The sequence below is a fragment of the Cervus canadensis genome, chromosome 17, assembly GCF_019320065.1.
Source record: "Cervus canadensis isolate Bull #8, Minnesota chromosome 17, ASM1932006v1, whole genome shotgun sequence".
NCBI lineage: Eukaryota > Metazoa > Chordata > Mammalia > Artiodactyla > Cervidae > Cervus > Cervus canadensis.
Window position 1 is genome coordinate 21,934,897 of NC_057402.1, and position 18,836 is coordinate 21,953,732.

General features: G+C 38.8%; 1 protein-coding gene across 4 annotated transcripts in view; it reads left to right on the top strand.

Annotated features, from left to right (window-relative positions):
* Positions 1–18,836, top strand: part of SLC25A21 (solute carrier family 25 member 21) — a 504,473-nt gene that overhangs the window by 338,438 nt on the left and 147,199 nt on the right. The window lies entirely within an intron of this gene.

Below are 18,836 nucleotides of genomic sequence, written 5' to 3' on the forward strand. Positions count from 1 at the left end.
ATTGAGCCCCCTGATAAGCCCTTACTTTGCCAAATCCCTTATCAAATTTGTTTTCCAGATATTGGTTCTCTCATGCCTGGCCTATTTTAACATCCTTTTTTTGCTATTGCTTCCTGTTGGTTGACGTTGCCTGTCACTCTGCTGCGGGAGGAAATGAAATTGATCTGGCACAGTTTTCCCTTCACAGAGCCAAGTTCAGTGGACGCCAATGCCCTTTCCTAAGTAGACGCAAATCAACTATTTGATAATTTACTCTCACTTCAGCTTATTGTTCAGATACTTACTTCTTTCTGACTCCAAATAAATTTCTCGAATATTCCTCCTAAGCTTTCAAAATCATAAACTTCGTTCTTAGGAGAAAGTTATCGGTCCTTACTGGTATATACATACCTCCTTTAAAAACTCTGACAGGCTTTTTTCTGTGCTGGTTTAACTTCCCATTTACCCATGAAATCACTTTGCTCATTGCCCAGAACTGTCCTTCCCTACATTACAAGTTAACTGCTTCAAATAAGTTTTCTCCATTTAACCCGATATTTTCTCTAGTCCATCAACTCAATTTGTATATCCTATCTCCTTTAAGCATTTATTTATATTCTTTCTGTATAAAATTTATTTTAATAGTGCTGCATATCTATTTTGAATTCTCACATACTGATTTTCAAACTTCCTTTTCATCTATTTTTAGTGTTCTTATGGCTGGTATAGTTTGCTATGCACTTTGTAGATGGATTGAAAATTTAACTTTGATAGACATAAGGAAGTTTTACATTTTAGTGAAATTAGTATTTTTTTCTAATTTTAAGCAAAGTAAAGTTATTCAAACTCTAGTAAATGAGTATTTACTTTATTAGGGTTTATAGATTCTGATAAAATGTTCTTTATTGTTTAATCACACAAATAAAGAGTGGCATCCACTTTGCTTTCTGAAATTTGTTTCCTCATTGTAGAGTGCCACAAGGTGTTCCTTTGAAGTGATGATTTTCATAAGGGTAGAAACAGTCATTTATAGTATTAAAAAAAAAAAAAACGTAAAAAGTCATAAAGCCGAAAATAGGCAGTAAAAATTTGTTGCAGATAGATTCTTTTGAGTACCCAAGAATGCCTTCTTATTGGCATTTGTTTATAATTTTGTTTGTTTTTCTAAAATTACTTTCAAACTGTCAGCCTGCAGAAAAGCATGAAAAAGTGTAATAATCACACTTCAGGTCCGTTAAGTTAATACAGAATATTATGGAAAATTGTTTTAACTCTTGAAAATCCCTCTACAACTATAAAAGTGCAAATGAGATTGTCCCTGCTGTTTTAGCCAGGCCTGTGAGCCTCAAAGCAATAGGATATTTATAAGAAAATTCCAGACATAGCAGTACTGCCATGATCCATATGACCCAAACTTTCCAGTTTTCGTCTCTTGTCCTGCCTAAGGAAAAACAAAGAGGCATTACATTTAAATTGGAAATTCTCAAGTCATTGTTATGACTTGTAATGAAGATAAGTGTATTGTTTTATAGAATCAGTCGGCTGATTTGGAAGAAAAAAGCACTTTTAATTTTCATTATACTCTGGTGATTTTCAAGACATCATCTCTCCAAAAATAGCTCCAACTTCTCTCCAGCACCGTCCTGAGAAACTGGCTCTTTCTGTTTTTCAGTGAGGGATTTGGTTTTCTTTTAAGTCTATGCTGACAATTCCTTAAGTTTAGAGGATTTTGATTACCTAGCAAAGACACAGCAGGGAAATGACTTGAGCATATCTATGTATTGATCTTTCTCAAGTTTTATACTTGGAAAAGACTGTACTGGTATCTTCAGCTGGGACTCATATAGCTTGAAAGAAAAGAACATTGTGTATTTGAGTCTTTTCAATGTTTCTAATTTGATTTGGAATTTAATTCAGTAGATTCCAATTTGGATTTCTCAGAAAACATTTTTGCCAGGCTTATGGGCACTGTGGCTTCATTCTAAGGGTTGATGCATCTCATGAAAGATTGTTGGAGAAATATCAAGGAGACATTTTCATCTTTAATCAGTTCAAAATTGGCATAATAAAATTAACTTGTGGTGGAAACTCATTTTACTTTAAACCTAGGTAAACAACTGAAGTAAGTGGGGGGACTATATACAACAAGTAACACTAAACTTATAAGAGGAGAGTTGAATTTGAAATTCAGGATTTCTTCCCAATATCATACCTACTCTATGTATTAGAGATGGTCTCCCGATGAAATGATAATGCTACATATATTAAGATGCATGCATGCATGTGTGTGCACTCAGTCGTGTCTGACACTGTGACCCCGTGGACTGTAACCTGCCAGGCTCCTCTGTGCATGGAATTTTCCAGACAAGAATACTGGAGCAGGTTGACATTTTCTTCCCCAGGGTTCAGCTGCATGCAAAAAATAAACTAGCATTTTAGCCTTAAGTGTTCACTTTTTAGCCAGAGCTTTCTGATAGAAATATAATATGGCCACACATATAATTTAAAATTTGCTATTAGCCACATTTTTAGAAGTAAAAACTAGATTTTTACTACTGTGTATCTTTTGGGATCCAATGGTTAAAATGTAGTCCTAGCAAAATGATGCAGTTGTGTTTAATGGGAAAATATTTAATACTTTTTGAGCTCTTAAATTTAAATCTAAATTAATTAAAATAAACCCATTTGCCCAGTTGCACTACCCACATTTCAACTGCTCAATAGCCACATGTGATTAGTGGCTATATTGAACAAGGTAGTTTTAAAATCCACAAGCTTGTGGATTTTACTCAGAGTTCTAGTGCTATTTTAATGATCTTTTTGTATGTAGTTACTGTTTAGAAGAAACACAATAAGACAAAGATAAATTGCTATATGTCCACTGGAAATCAGTGTAAATAAAATTCTTTTGTGCTGCACTGATTTCTAAGCACACATTTATTTCCCATGATTTTAGCTAACCCCTGCTTCTGTGTGTTGGAAGGCTTACAAGGATGGAGGGATAGAAATTGTAGCCATGTTATCAGCCTGTGACTTTTAAAACCACATAACCATCTCCCACTTTGAACCCCATCATGAAATTCTAATAAACCTAAGCTTTCACTTACAGTTCAAGTAATGAAATTGATGATGTAGGATGCTGAGAAGAGGTTGGTGTGGGCTTTCTCCTGTATGGTGAAGGACAGTGGCAACACTCCTTAAGAATATATTAATTTGAAAAAAAAAGAATATATTAATTTGGAAAAACACCTATCTTACAATATTGATCTTTTTTCATCCTATATAAGACATGCAACTTTAAAACTAAGTAGAATGAAAATATGTATTTTCTCCCATTTTGTGTTTTCCCAGAGGAGAAGTGTAAGTGCTTTCTAGGTTCCCATTTCCTGAAATAAGAAAAAGGATACAACTGTTACATCACCGAAGTTCTAACTAGCAACCTAGAATAAAATGGGACTTCCTAGATGGCTCAGAGTGTAAAAAATCCACATGCAATGCAGGAGACACAGGAGACGCAGGTCTAATCCTTGGGTCAGGAAGATCCCCTGGAGAAGGACGTGGCAACCCACTCCAGTATTCCTGTGTGAAAAATCCCTTGGAGAGAGGAACCAGCTGGCTACAGTCCAAGGGGTCACAAAGAGTCAGACATGGCTGAGCTACTAAGGACCAGGATAAAATATTTAGAGAAAAATAAGCCCTTCAAATGGAATGTTTGGAGTCTGTACCTGGATATTCACACAATCTTCATAATCCCTCAGGTTACATGTATTACTGAGACTACCTGTCTCCCCACGCCCATCTATGAGGCACTTTTCACACTGAATGGAAGTGATGAGATGTTTGGCTTAATAATAATACTTTCCCATTCGATTTGATGCTTATGTAGCATCTTTTGCTGGGACCCAATGGCAGTAGAGGGGCTTCCCAGGTGGCACTAGTGGTAAGGAACCCACCTGCCGATGCAGGAGATGTAAGAGATGCGGGTTCCATCCCTGGGTCAGGAAGATCTGCTGGAGGAGGAAATGGCAACCCACTTCAGTATTCTTGCCTGGAGAGTCCCATGGACAGAGGAGCCTGCAAGACTACAGTCCATAGGATTGCAAAGAGTTGGGCACAACTGAAGTGACTTAGCACAATGGCAGTAAAAAAATGTTCATAATACCAGAAAAATCTGAAAGGGAAAGTTGTGATTAGATCTTTGGATGCAAATTCTGTATGACATATTCATAGCATATCCAGGTTGATTACAAAGTTGGTTTGTTTGTTTGTTTGTTTGTTTGTTTTTTGTTTTGCCATAAGAAGTAACATAGCAGTACTTCTGTGGTGATTTCTACTTTTTTCTCCCTTTTTGTTTTTATGAACATTTCTATTTTTAAATGTAAAGAATTGAATTCCAAGTGAGGTACTGGGAATATGCACTATTGATAGTGCACGATCCTGTGAAAAGTAATATGTTCTGTCAGTGGTGAAGCAGTCCAGTAAGGGAAAAAGGTGCAACAACAGATGATGGCAATCATATAGCTGAAGAGGAGTGAAAAGAGGAAGGGAAACTTTTACCAGAAGAAATGAAGATGTACTATTTGGTAGACATGTTCTGAGGTTGCCTGCATGCTCCTCCTCTGCAATTTGCCATCACTCAAAGGCTCTGCTGATGAGGTGGGCTTGATGGCCATGTTTGTACAATAACTCCATCCCTTGGATACAGACAAGTGAGCAAGGGATAGATTGCTGACTCCCTAGAGAATATTAACTGTGATGTGATTTTGCAGTGAGAAAACAACAGGAAGCAGAACTCTCAAATTGGGACAATTTGAAGAGGGTTTATAAATGGATTCATTATAAAGAGTATGGGCAGGATATAAGGAAATTACAAGGAAGAATTCAGGATTCTGGGGCTACCAGCAGGAGGAAGTAAAGCTGATCCCTATGCCTAAATTCAAAGGTGTGTGTGAAGGGAAAGGTTACCAAAACTTGAAAGATGAAAGTCACAAAGAAAGGGCTCCTTGAGAGGAGCAGTGAACTTGTGTTGACAGAGACAAGCCTGAAGAAGTCTCACAGGAAGGAACCAGACAAATAAATGTCCCCAACTCATTTTCCTCCCTTCTTGTTGTCACCTGCCAGGGCTTCTCATTGACCAAATCCAACTGGAAGGCAGAGAACATAGCAGTCTTTTGATGTAATCAGTTCAGATCACCTCTCAGGGCAGCAAACTGGGTGAAGAGTAGAGAGTGGGTCTGAAGGAACAGACTGGAGGGATTTGGCACAAGTAGTGTCAGAAAACAGTAAGTGGTGGGCCCTGGGTTTGTGTCCTATTATACCAAGGGGGGTTGCTTCGTCAAGGTCAGTGCTATGGAGAAGAAGGAGCTATGAGTAACCAGAAGGAGCTGGTCTGCAGAGAGGACATGGAGAGAGACAGAGACAGTGCAGTGTTAATCTTTGGATCAGTTAAGGCAAATCTAGCTGCAGTAACCAATAAACCAAATTTCAGTGGTTTACCCTCTGCCAAGTATACTCAGACAGTAGTCCAATTTAGGAGGTTTCCTCAGTGTGTGATTTAATGATCCAGGCTCCTTCCATCTGGTGTCTCTGCACTCATTAGAGCTTGGGAGCTCACTGCCTCCTTCTTGCAGGTGACACAGATTTGATGTAAGATGCAGGTAGTCTTGATGTAAAGGTATTTTGCAAGTACCACTCAACAGGAGCAATAAGATAGAGACTGGAGAAGCCCCACTCACTTCTTTAAAACCTCAATCTGGAAGTACCGTACATTACTTTTTCACTGAAAAGAACAAGTCAAATGACCTACACCAGGATGTACAGAGAGCTGGAGATGTACTTACTCTCTGGTTGGGTAGGTATCTCCCAGCATCAACTTTGCACAAGGAATCACTTCCGCAACAGCCCCTGATGGATTCCCACATCCCAGTCCCAATTCCCAGGAGACCGAGATTTCATGGCACCTCCTTGACATACATGGTCTCTGTAGTAACCACTTCCCCCTGATATGACACGTGTCACATGGCAGTCCTGGCAACCAAAGCCCTTGGTGAAGCCACATTCATTTAGCATAGGTATTGCAATATAAAAAAGGCATCTGTTTATGTCTTCAAATTTCTAGAATGTTTATATTTGATATTTTAAAGAAAATTTTGTTTTTCTTCTTTGTATCTAAAAGTGTGATATCTTGATTATATGCTTGTTTACCTGTAAACATGTAAACTTTCATAAATTGTATAGCTTTTTAATTCTCATGTAGTTAGCTTAAACTCAACCTGACCCAAGTAATATTACTATATATACATACATATTATAACATACTATACCATACATAGGGGCTTCCCTAATGGCTCAGAAAGTAAAGAAACTACCTGAGATGCAGGAGACCTGGGTGAGGAAGATCCCCTGGAGAAGGGAATGACTACCTACCCCAGTATTCTTGCCTGGAAAATTCCATGGACAGAGGAGCCTGGCTGGCTACAGTCCATGAGATTGCAAAGAGTGGACACAACTGAGAAATTAACAGTTTCACTCCACTTTCATACATATATATATATATGAACCAATCTTCTTTGCAGAAAGTTCTCTTGGCATTATATATTTAAAGTTGTGAATATACTGACTTCACCATTGAAAATGCTCATTTCTCTACTTCTTTTATTCAAAAAAGTTGTCTGCATTCAAGGGAATGAAAAAAAATAGAGACTACCTTCCATCTCTTCTATAAATTATATCAAGATTTCTTTTAATACACATTTCAAAGTATGGACTTGCAGCTGTCCTGTGATTTTTGCCAGAATCTGACCTAACACAAATGAGTAAGAGTGGGCTTAGCAGTTCCAGAAGTATTAGAAGTATTCGTACTGGAAAGTACAGTATTTTACAGTGTTTCTTTCCCTTTCTTTCTTTTTTCCTTCCCTCCTCCCTCCCTCTATTTCTTTCTTTCTCTCTTTCTATCCCCTTCCTCCTTTCTTCCTTCCTTTACTCTTTCAAGTACCTCCTCTAGTGCAGTACCAGTGGAGCCAAGAGAAAGCCACAGGGATTTGGCCAGATTTCTGAAAATAAATATATTTTTAAAAAGACGTTTTCAGGCTAAACATGCATCTATGAGAATCTAAATAACAGACACTACTAGTCCATAATGCAGAAATGGAAAACAAACATACAAAAAAGCTAGAGGGGGCATTTTATTTCAAGAAACAAACAAATGAAATCCACCAAACAAATAGAGAAGCAGAATGCAGAAGGAATCATTGTGGCTGAGGTCAGCTGGGCTATGTGTCCTCATTGTGTTATAAATTAATCCTTATTTGGCTTCTAGGAGCCATAGAACTCTTTATAAAGTCCTCAGAGTGGAGGAATCCCAAAGAAATAGGCACATGGCAGCAGGGCAATCCTTCCACCAGGAGGAGAGACTATACCTGCCTGGGGGGCTCTCCCTCAGCGTGACCCAGCACCAGGGGAGAGACACCAGAGGAAATCAGAGGCTGGCTGTCCTTTCCCCCTCTCAGCACAGCTCATTCTCAAGGAGAGTTCAAACTCAGCCAGAGGCCACTTATCTCAGAACCTCAGTTCTGACACAGAACTGAGACGCAGATATGGGAATGGTCACTGGACAGCCAGCTTGTATGTTTTACAGAGAAGGTACTGATGTCCGTGGGCCTGACTCATAGTATGGCCCTTCCAGCCCCCACTGAGAGGCATGACCCAGCTGGTTTATCTGGTCCTTGGTTCACTGCTGGGTGTAAGTGATGAATTAAAGGTCATGGGAGGAATGCAGGAGAGAAAAGTGGGAGGAGAGGGAAGCAAGGAGAGTGTTTAGGGGCAGACACACCAATGGGCAAGAAAAGATAGGCTCATGGCCTAGCAAGAAGGGAGTGAACAAAACCATGTCAGGAAAACCAAGAACTAGAAAAGCATTATGGGACCATTAGTGCAAGGACTAATCAACACTTTGCAAAGCTTGATCAGATCACTGTGCAACAGGATGGGAGGGTGGTTCCTATTTAGAAGGTCCCTTCCAACCCCAGGCACTACAAAAATGATGTGTGTGGGGAGGGGTTCCCGGTGTACTGTTCAAGGGAGCAAGCAAGAACACAACAAATCTGGGAATCCTTGCCTGTTATTAATGTTTTAATGCTTCATGTTTGTCTCCTGTTAGAATGCAAACATCTGTAAGAAGGTCAGTGTCTAAGTTAAGCAGAGTCTCACACCCAAGTGCCCCATATAGAATAGGCATTCCATAAGTGCCAGTTGGCTTAAATTCTCTGTAAATTTCACTATATAAAAGAACACTTTTGTTCTTTTATATTCAGTTTTAAGATATCAGTTGTGATGGGAGGGACTAAAGCTCCAAATGTTTAAGTCTATTTTTCACACTTTAGAATTCATGATCGTTAAATTCATGATGATTAAATGAAAGAGAGTAAGTGGAGTTTCACTAGAGACAACCAAAACGCACCCTAGCAAAATTCTGAAGGAGGGGTTTTAAACTCACATATTTACTATAGGTTTCGCACGTGGGTATCATTTTATGTGAATGTCTTATGTTTAGTCTTTAAGATTTTAGGGAGTCTAGATTAACCAAAATATCTGGTTATCTGGATCTTAAATTGTAGAACAGAGAGTTATTGTTTAAAAAACTAATTGCTTTAAAAGGTGAAGTTAGCTTTATTTAGAAGCTGCTTAGTTGAAATTAGATCAGCATTTTATAAAATTAAATGACTTGTACTGTCTTGAAGTGCTTTGTTACCTGCCAAAGTGCCCATCTATAATTCAACCAAAAGCATTAGTTGTATTTTATTAAACATTTGGTTAATTAGTGAAACACAGATTTCTGTACAAGTTCTTTGAACAAGTTAGGCCTTCTCCTGGGTGGAAATAATTCACATCTTTTCTGTTGCTAGCATTCTAAGTGATTATTAATTATTTTTAGCATGTTATTTGATGATAATAATGAAACCACATCCTTCCACAAGGGTACTCTCGACCATGGGCTCATTAACATAATGGAGTATTCATCCTTAAAAGTTATTAGTTGAGAGAAGGAGAAAGTGAGCAAAAGAATTTACAGAGTTAGTAGACAGTGGTCTTGACAATATTTTCCAGGCACACATTGGACACTTAAAACACTTGGAAGTAAATCCCACAGAATAGATGCTAGATAAACTTAGAAAGGGTTTTTTTTTTTTTTTTTTGATCCAGAATGTATCAGTCCAGTTGTCTACAATGAGAGGCCTGAAAGGAATCACTTGATGTCTTTGCTCTTCAAATAGAATTGAAATTCTTCTACCAAAGATGTCCTGCCCACTTTCCCCAGGCAGAGATTTCTCTCCATCCATAGTGTATACCCCTGACAAGGAGAGATCAAATTAAGTGGACATAGTTGCCTTTCATTTGGTGATGTGCATGTAACATTATTCCCTTTTTAACAAATGAAAAAGCCTGGGTTCAGAATAGTGATTTTTACTGATCTTTCACTGAGTTAGACAAATTTCTAGTACAACTGAGAGACTCCAGGGAAGCCTACTCCCTTCAGTCTTATGCCTTTGTAGCTCTAGGCTGATACTTTTCTTTTTTTTAAAGTGATTTTTAACCCTATAAATAGAAGGAACTATGAAACTAAGGGCCACTCTGAGATGAGAGGAAAAATGTAAAAATGCAATCATAGTTAAAAGTGGTTTACAAGTAAGAAGGATTATTACTATTTTGGGGTCATTTTCAGGTCCTGTCCACCTATGAAATGCTTTTGAAAACTGTCCTCATTTGGAACCAATAACTCACCCATATCTTGGTAACATATGAGGTCAATCTTGGTATAAAAATATAAACTTCCCTTGAAATTTTCCTCAACTTTGATAAGCATATGCATGTTTTCTTCGTTAATAGCCAAGTTTATTATCTCCATTCTTCAAATTTCTTTCTAGCATAAGCATTTATGCTTATGAATACAAAGAAACCACCCACACTTTTCATCTTTCTTTCTTTGACATTATTCAAAAGCAGCCTTTCTTATCAATACTAAGTAAACTATAAAATAGGCACATTTGATAAGTTAAAATAACATGGATTGTATATATTAGGTCTCTAGGGACATCTTCTCTGACATTCCCCCTCACTGGGACCCAGGCTTATGGTCCTTAATGCATAATTAATTTCTGTCAAGTGGCTTTGTTCCCAGGGCCAGCAAAAAGATTCTGGTAGATTTGACTGTTTTTTAATTCCCTGTTCCGGAAATCTTTTATGAAGGCTAGAAACCCAAGAATTTCAGTACCATCCAGAGCAATGAGCCAAGGTTCAAGAATGCTGAGCTAAGAATGATGTGTTGTCTGCTGTCATGAGGTGGTAGGTGCTATTGGTGAACATCAAGGAAAGTTGTGAACCCAAGTTGGGAGGGGTGGAAAAGGGAGGCCCAGAGAGAGAAAGAACATAGCTAACTTTTTTTTGGGGGGGGGTTCAAATTTTGAAAAACTGCAATTATTTTGGGACCATGGAGAAACTGTGATACTTATCATGACTGTGGTTATTTTAATATTTGATTGCTGAATTTGATGTCGCCCTCTCTATGTTCATCACCTTGGTAATGGGTTTTATTTCCAATCTGTAATCCATCCCACTTATTTCCCAAGTACAATTTGGTTTCATGCTAGTCAGCCACTGTAAATGACCAGCCCGGGTTAATATACTTGGGAAATATAGGTAGGTGTGTCCAGGTGTGAGGTCATTTGTTGGCATTAAGAGTGAATTTTAATTCAATATAGATATGAGACCTACACATATATGTCTTTTCAAAGAGTGGTAGCACTATAATCTGATATTAAGCACAGTTTTATAATGTGACTGGTAGTTTACAAAGTGAAAGGACTGAAAGACACGCTAGTCAAGCTCTTGTTTAATTGAGACCAGTTTATGCTTGGAGCATTTAAATCATATAGCTCTGTCAATTAGCCTGTTTTACTGCTTGTGGTTTAACATTATTAGATTTAGGTTGTAATCTCTAATGATCATTTGTCTCTGACTTGTTAACTAGCATATTTTCATTAAAATAAATTGTAGAATTATATTGTCAGCGTACATAGTTATTATCCCTTAAGTAATATAAACAACTGGAAGAACTTGTGCCAGACAGTAGAATAAACTCTCTTATCACGATTCATTTTACAATGTCAAATTTTACCCAGGTCCTAAATACTACCTTATAATTGTGTAAGATGTATGAAACTAGATCTATTTCATCACATTAATCAGGACACATAGGTAAATATTTATTGTAACAAAATTTGTGGTTAACAAAACGATGAGCCATTTACTGGATATTTAAGTGTACTGTCGAAGTGTGAATTGTACAATGTACAGTCACAGGATATCAGGTTTTAAATCTCCCTGGCTTGTGAAAGGAGACTGCAATTAGAGGTGTCTTGGATCACAGGCAATCACCGAAAGTATAGTCAGGTTATCTGGGTTGATCTGATATTTCAGAGAGATAATATTTTTGAGGCTCTGTTCAAAAACGTGTTCAAAATTACATGGCACAGAAGATTTCCCTCGCTTTTGTGGCCTTGCCAAGATGTTATTACCTTATCTGTAGTAACTATCTAGGTTGACTGAGCACTCCAGGTTACGTGTTTCTTCAAAATTATAAACTGTTTTATAATAACACAGAGAAATTCATTGGTCTTCTTTACAATATCATAAACAGTAAGCCAAAGCATAGCCCAACCCATGTATTCCTAGTAAAGACATTCAGACTTTAAACAGACAAAGGACATCTTAATTTTTACCAGGTAAAGGCACCTACTTCTCATATAAAGAGACTCTCTCTTAGATAACTGAGCAACCATCAGGAGAAGTATCTTTTCCCCCCATGCACTGTCAGGATAATTTGATGAGCAGCCAAATATGTGAGTACAGCTTTTGAACTTCAGTCAGTGATCACTGCTGAGGCAGAGCCAAACGCATGACCCTGTGGATTTGTTAGCATTATTTTAGGGTGTTAATTGATGCCAGGCCTAGACTGTGACTAGATTGTGAACCCAGCAAACAAAGGCAATGCTTAAACTGCAGATGAACTAAATTCCTAGAATCTCTATTAAATATTGTGTCCTGCCTTATTCTTATTTTATAACTAATTACTACATCTCCCTGTACCTGCCCCCCAGCCCACGTTTATTCCATTCCTGAAAGCAGGACCTGTGGTTTGTTCATTGTTGGGTCTTCCAAACTCTTAACCTTGCCTCTTGTGCTGATCGAGGTCTTGGGAAAAGTTGAGACCAAAATCTGGGTCTAGAACTGTAAACCACACCCTTCCAACATGATTAAAGGGCTCTTATGTTCATCATGGCGAAGGCAACAGTATGTGGATTTTTGTTATATTTAATCTGAAGTAAAACAAAATACCCATAGCTAAGATTTTTTTTTAAATTACCATTCATCATCAGGGACTTAAAATTAGAATAAGAAGGCTATGGACAATAGAGAAATGTTAGAAGAAAACCTTTCTCCTCAGCACTTGGTAAAGAAAACTGACAGACTCATCTCCTAAATCAGCAGCCTTAACTCTCCACCACCCGATGTGGTCCCTTTGCAGGGATGACCAATGCAATGGCCCCTTCCCGCTTCAGTTCAATGGTTAGCCTTTCATGGGAAGGGGTATTTCTTCTCTTGGGGCAGCTTCAGTGTAAGGTAATTTTTCAGAGTACGGGAAACAACATACTTGGTGGGAATTTCTCTACAGATGTGCTTTATAGGGCCTTTCTCCAAAGTTTGTAAGGTAAGCATGCACACCTGAATTTCAAAGTCTCAGACGTGTCTTTGCCTGTTCAGTAATTTGGCCATGCTCAACCAACCAGTGAGCAAGCAAACATACTCTGTAGGAACAACGTCTTATTTCAGTAAGATAGGCTAATTACAGTGAATTAGAACCTTTATTTAATCTCCCTACAGTTATTCTTTTAATGTGTTCTGTAATTGCAAACCTTTAGTCTGTTAATCTCTGATTCATTAGTGGGTTTCTTAAGTGTTATTAAGGAGCACGTGTAACATTCTGGTAATTACTAGTAATCTTTGTTCACAGCACATTTACAAGGATCTCTGCAGGGAGTTTCCTTAGGCTCATCACCCCTTATTGTCAGTGTACAATTTTTATTAGCAGTCTCTCACCCTTATAAAATATGGAATTTGGGGTTTTACAAAGCAAAATGAAATGTTTCTTATCTCTTATGGCTAACAAAGTCCAGTGTTAAGTCAGTACGTCACTGTCCCTTCAAAGTCAAGTGTCCTCTAGTGTCTGTGGTGCCATTTTACCACTGAGGAGAAAGGCAAGGAGGGATTCAATTACAGTTCTCACCAGTTTACACTGTTTATTGGCGGCAGCACTGGAAGCGAAACTAGTGTTTCCTAGTCAGTGTCTCAGTTTCCCAAGTACCTCACCTTCTTTAACACAAGGGTGTAGTTTTTATGGAGCAGTGCATGATGATAGCATAAAAGTCCACTCAGGGAGAAAAGAACCACTGGGGCTGTCTCTGGTGGTAAAGGTACCCAGGCATCCCCACCCTAAACAAAACCAAACCTTCCTGCCTCTTCCTTGAGAGCTGAAATCCTCTATAACAGGGGACAAGTTCTGAAAGAGAGCATATCAAATTAAAACCCACAATGTGTGCATGCTCAGTCCTTTGGTTGTGTCTGACTCTTTAAGACCCCATGGACTGTAGCCCACTAAGCTCCTCTGTCCATGGGGTATTCTTGGCAAGAATATTGGAGTGGGCTGCCATATCCTCCTCCATGGGATCTTCCTGACCCAGGGATTGAACCTGCATCTCTTACGTCTCCTGCATTGCAGGTGGAGTCTTTACCCACTGAGCCACTGGGAAGCCCAAAAAGACACAATAGGGATAAATAATTGGTGTGAATGCTCTTCTGAGAGCAAGGTAGGAGAGAGCATTAGGTTATTCCTGGACTAGAAAAGGATCTGGAGATGACGCTAAAAATAAAACCCACCTGTCTCACTGCTTTGCTTAGGATTGGTGGCAGTGCAAAAGAGATGAGTTAGGATGGCTTTTGCCTGACTTCCAAATACTCTTCGTTTCCCAGCCCTAAAGCACCACAAATAATCATACAATCTAACTAATTGTAAATTATGTGCTATGCAAAGCTTCAGAACAAGTCTTATCACCTATCCTAATCTGACTTTTTGCAACTCAGTTGCCACCATTCATATAAGTATGTAGATCACATATACATGTATAAACACATTATATATATATATTTGTGCATGTGTGTGTGTGCCCTGAAGCCTCCACTTCCCAGCATAGACACTGTCAACCAACAGTAGATGAAGTTGATAGATATAAAATTTACTTTGGAAATAAAGGCATTGTATAAGTTTAAGATTTAGGAATTTTCAAAGAATTCATTCTATAGCTTTTAAGGCAAGACTATCTCTCTTGTGGTATCTTAGAAAGTGCTCAGACAAGCTGAATGCTTAAAGCAGCATTTCTAACCGTGCAAAGAATCAGCAACAGACTTTGGTATCACTGACTAAGTCCACCAGTAAGTTAGGGAAAATACTACAGTAATCGTTTTTGACCAGTTTAAAGAAAAATACTTTAGTGAGTAAGAACATTCTTTGGCTTTTAAAAATATGCTTATACATTTGCTTATGAACACGGAGCAGCTCTTCCTTGCCCTGTGGAAACTACAACAGTAACTTGCTTCATACTAACATCTACGGTGCAGGAGATGGTAGGGCTGTTTCCTCCCAACTCTAAGAGAGTGCAATACCAGGCTCCCTGGCCCCACAGTGCGTGAGACCGCTAACTCCTGGGCAATGGGGCATAAGGTCTGAGCCACACTCCTTTCCCTGTGTTTCATTCTGACCTGATATTAGGCTCTGAATATTTCTTAAGTATTACTCCATTGTCCAATTTGCCCATTTGGCAGCAAGTTTTCATTCTAATAAAAAGACATTACTCAGATGGCGATTCCAGATGTGTCTAAGCTGCTTTTATTAGGACAGTGGGAAAGTCCAATCTTTTCTTCTAAACACAATCAGGAGTAGTGTGGCTTTGCCTTTGTAATTTTACAAAGAGCTGTATTACGTAACTGGAAAATTGTCTCCCCGAGCATAGAGAGAATTTGTTAGCACAGAACGCAGCTTGGAAAATGCTGATGTAAAGCCTCAATCCAAGAGAGAAACCTTTTAAGTTGCTGAAATGTAATGGAGAGGAAGAAGGAAATTGCTATTTTACATGATTGGCCAAAATGCACTGTAATTATATCGACTTGAAACAGATTCCTTAGAAGAACTGATAACTCTGTGATCAGAATAAGTCATGTGTAGTGGAACTAAATGCAGCATGGACCTTCTCTGCAGAGAGTAGACATGCCAATATGTGAGATGTGCAGTAGAAGGGACAGTTGTACTTGCCCTAGCCTGCTTAATGGGACCTCCAGCTGCTTCAGGAGAGTAAGGAATGGTGGGAGGTTTGATGGAGGAATTAGTGTTTACCATGTCTGCCCATCCTTTTGCACTACTCTACAACATAGCCTGTGGACTCTCCTCCTCATGCGATACTGTTTTTTTTTTTTTTTTTGCGATACTGTTTTGATGTTGCCACTCCTGTTTATAACGATCACAGCATCACTCATCAGACAGATAGCTTCTAAATGGAACACTCCTCAAAGATTCCACCACTGTCCTTGCTGCCAGTTTTGAAGTGGGAGGGTAAAGTTTAGTCACAGGACTTCCCTGTAGCTCAATCAGTAAAGAATCTGCCTGCAATGCAGGAGACCAGGGTTCGATCCCTAGGTCAGGAAGATCCTCTGGAGAAGGGAATGGCAGTCCACTCCAGTATTCTTGCCTGGAGAATCCAGGCTACAGTCTGTGGGGTTGCAAAGAGTCAGACACGACTGAGTGACTAAGACACACATACACACAAAGTTTAATCACATATATTTAGCCCGAATATATACTTCTCATTTTCCTTCTTCCCTCCAATGTTTCTGTGTAGTACTATAATATTTTAAGTTGGCCACAGATGGGAGATCATCTCCCCTAAGAGTAATACTAGCGTTTATTCAGCACTAGTAAAACTCTGGCTGACATGTGATACTCCAAAATATATTCCTAAACATTATTCCTTGCATATGGTAATCATCTATTTGTATATCTCCTTCACTTAACTATAAGCTTCCAAAGGGCAGGATTATGTCTAATTTCCTTCAGAATGCCCCAAATAGTGGAGTACCTAGTAGTAAGTATTCAGGAATTCATTAACTGGGAATAGTGTATTGGAAATATCTGTTTGGATACTGAAAAAAGAAAGAAATCGCAACCAGTGAGTGAAATACTAAACTTTCAATAGCCAAGTTAGATAACTAGTTATTTAAGAAATAATTGTACTCTGTGTTTTATTTTTGCATAAGCTAAGAAAGGACCGACCTTGGGATTACTGGAACACCAGACATCATAGACAAAGCTGACATCTCTAACCCCATCAGTAAGAGAGGAGCCAAGGTTGATTTTCTTGCCATTAGGATTCACTTACTTTGGTCCTTCTGCTGACTCACAGTTCCTTCTAGGACTGATCACATGACTGTGAGATGGCCACAGAGTTAGCTGAAATGCTGAGGAGCAGGAAAAAGCCAGATGCTCTATATTGGTTGCTGACTTGATCTCATAAACACCATCCTCTAACCTGCTCGGGTCTCCACCCACCCTGGGCAGCTGAATGCCACCAGCAGGGTGCTGAAACATCTATCCTACAGGAAATGGAGGACGTTGTCGTAGTAGGAGATCTTTTCCTTCACATCTCTTAAGAGGACATCTTTTCCTCTCTCATTTTCCCACTGGAATGCTTCCTCTTTCTTACTCTTTTTGCCTCTCTGAATCCTATGGGAGCAGCTTCAATCCCTTCTGCTTCCTCAGATCCTTCCTGACTCTCTGCAGAAAGCAGTAATTGCTCCCTCTGATGAACACATGGGCAACTTATGCTGATGCTACTTGACATTTTGGATAGTTTTCCTTATATTATCAGTTGTTTTTTTCTCATTTATTTATTGTGCTTCTCAAGAGTGAGGATAATTCCCTGGGTTTTTGTAAAATCCATAGCATCTTATTTCATATGGCAAATATTAAAAAAAAAGCAAACTTGGTAATTTGGGAGAAAAGCATCTAGAAAGGAATTTGACAAAGGTTAATGAACTTCGGGGCTTCCCAGGTGGCTCAGTGATAAAGAATTTACCTGCCAATGCAGGAGGCATGGGTTTGATCCCTGGGTTGGGAAGATCCCCTGGAGAAGGAAATTGGAAACCTGCTCAGTATTGTTGCCTGGGAAATTCAGTGAACAGAGGAGCCTGGTAGGCTACAGTGGGGCCAGAAACAGTCACAACTGAGTGACTGAGCATGTACAAATCTATGGGGTCAGAAAGAGCTGGACACAGCTGAGTGACCAATCACACATACATGCAGACTTGGGCAATACTAAATCTAGGACTTACTGTTATTGCTTTCTGGGTTGATGAGGATCAAGAGGGGATCGTGTTAAATGTATCATTTAAAAAACCAGTTTGATTTAAAGAGAAAAAGGATCACCCAACAAGCTCACCTCTTTTATGACACTTCTTTTAACCTCCACTCATATTCTGGCATCGTTATCTTCACCCAGACTGTCATAATTGCCTTCATCATTGTTCTGCCCTCCATACTCCCATTCTAATCCACCCAATCAGACAATAATTTTATTAGGAATTTGTATGTTTCAAGTAATCTACTGGAAGAATCAATTCCCTCATCTTAGGATGGCAGCTCTCCTGCACAATCACATTCAGCAACTCTCCACTTTCCAAAGTCAAATGTAATCCAGCCTCACTTGCCAGTCTTATCATATACTGTTCTTTCCAACCACTTCAAACAAAGCAAAATAGTCTCTCTTTTCTGTGATGTATGTGTTAGTTTTCAGCTTAATTCCCTGGGGCCTAGAACTATAAAATAAATCACTCTCAGAGGTAGAAGTTGTGATCATGTCATAAATCCAACAATCTGAGAAAAACATCTCAGAGTAGACACTATTAGAGGTATATCTGAGAATTTCTATTTTTAAAGACTTGCTAAAACTGTGGAGGGATGTACAGAAGCGGGAAGCGCCTTACCTTAGAGTTGGGACAAGGAAGTTAAACACAAGGGGCAGGCAGACTAAAGAAAACCAAAAATGAAGAGCCAGGATGTAGGGAAATGAGAGCACTTGTCATAAATCTCATTTAAAAACAATCCCCCCGGTAAGATACAAAATAATAAGTTAAGACCTTCATACTGGAAACTTTCACATTTTGAAGGTTAGAATTCCGAGATGCACGCTCATACCCAAAAAGAAGAAGAAAACAAAAGAATTTTGTTTATTGCACACAAACTACATGTGGAGCACTGTGCTTCTGTGAAAGTCCAGGTAATCTGAACTACTCCTAATGACCAACTCTGCTCCATCATGAAGTCGTGGTAGTAAATGGCATCACGGTATGCCCTGAACTCTTCCTCCAAACAAGGGCTCCTGTCTGCCAGAATGAATTCCAAATTCATAATCAGGATCAAAGTTAGGCCATATTAGCTGCTTTGTATTTTTAACCTTTGTATTAAATTACCATCAAAGAGCATTAATTAAGATAAGAAATAGAGCTACTTATTTGTTTCATATGCATCTTCAGATTTCTGAATTATACGTTAAAACAATCTATGACATATGCATGTGGTTTTCACAAAGGAAAAAAGCATAAATGCCTCAGGGTGCATCTGCCTAAGAAACAGATGGAAAAACACACTTTTTGCAGTTCTATTAAAGCACAGAGAAATATCATAATTTTAAAGGCTA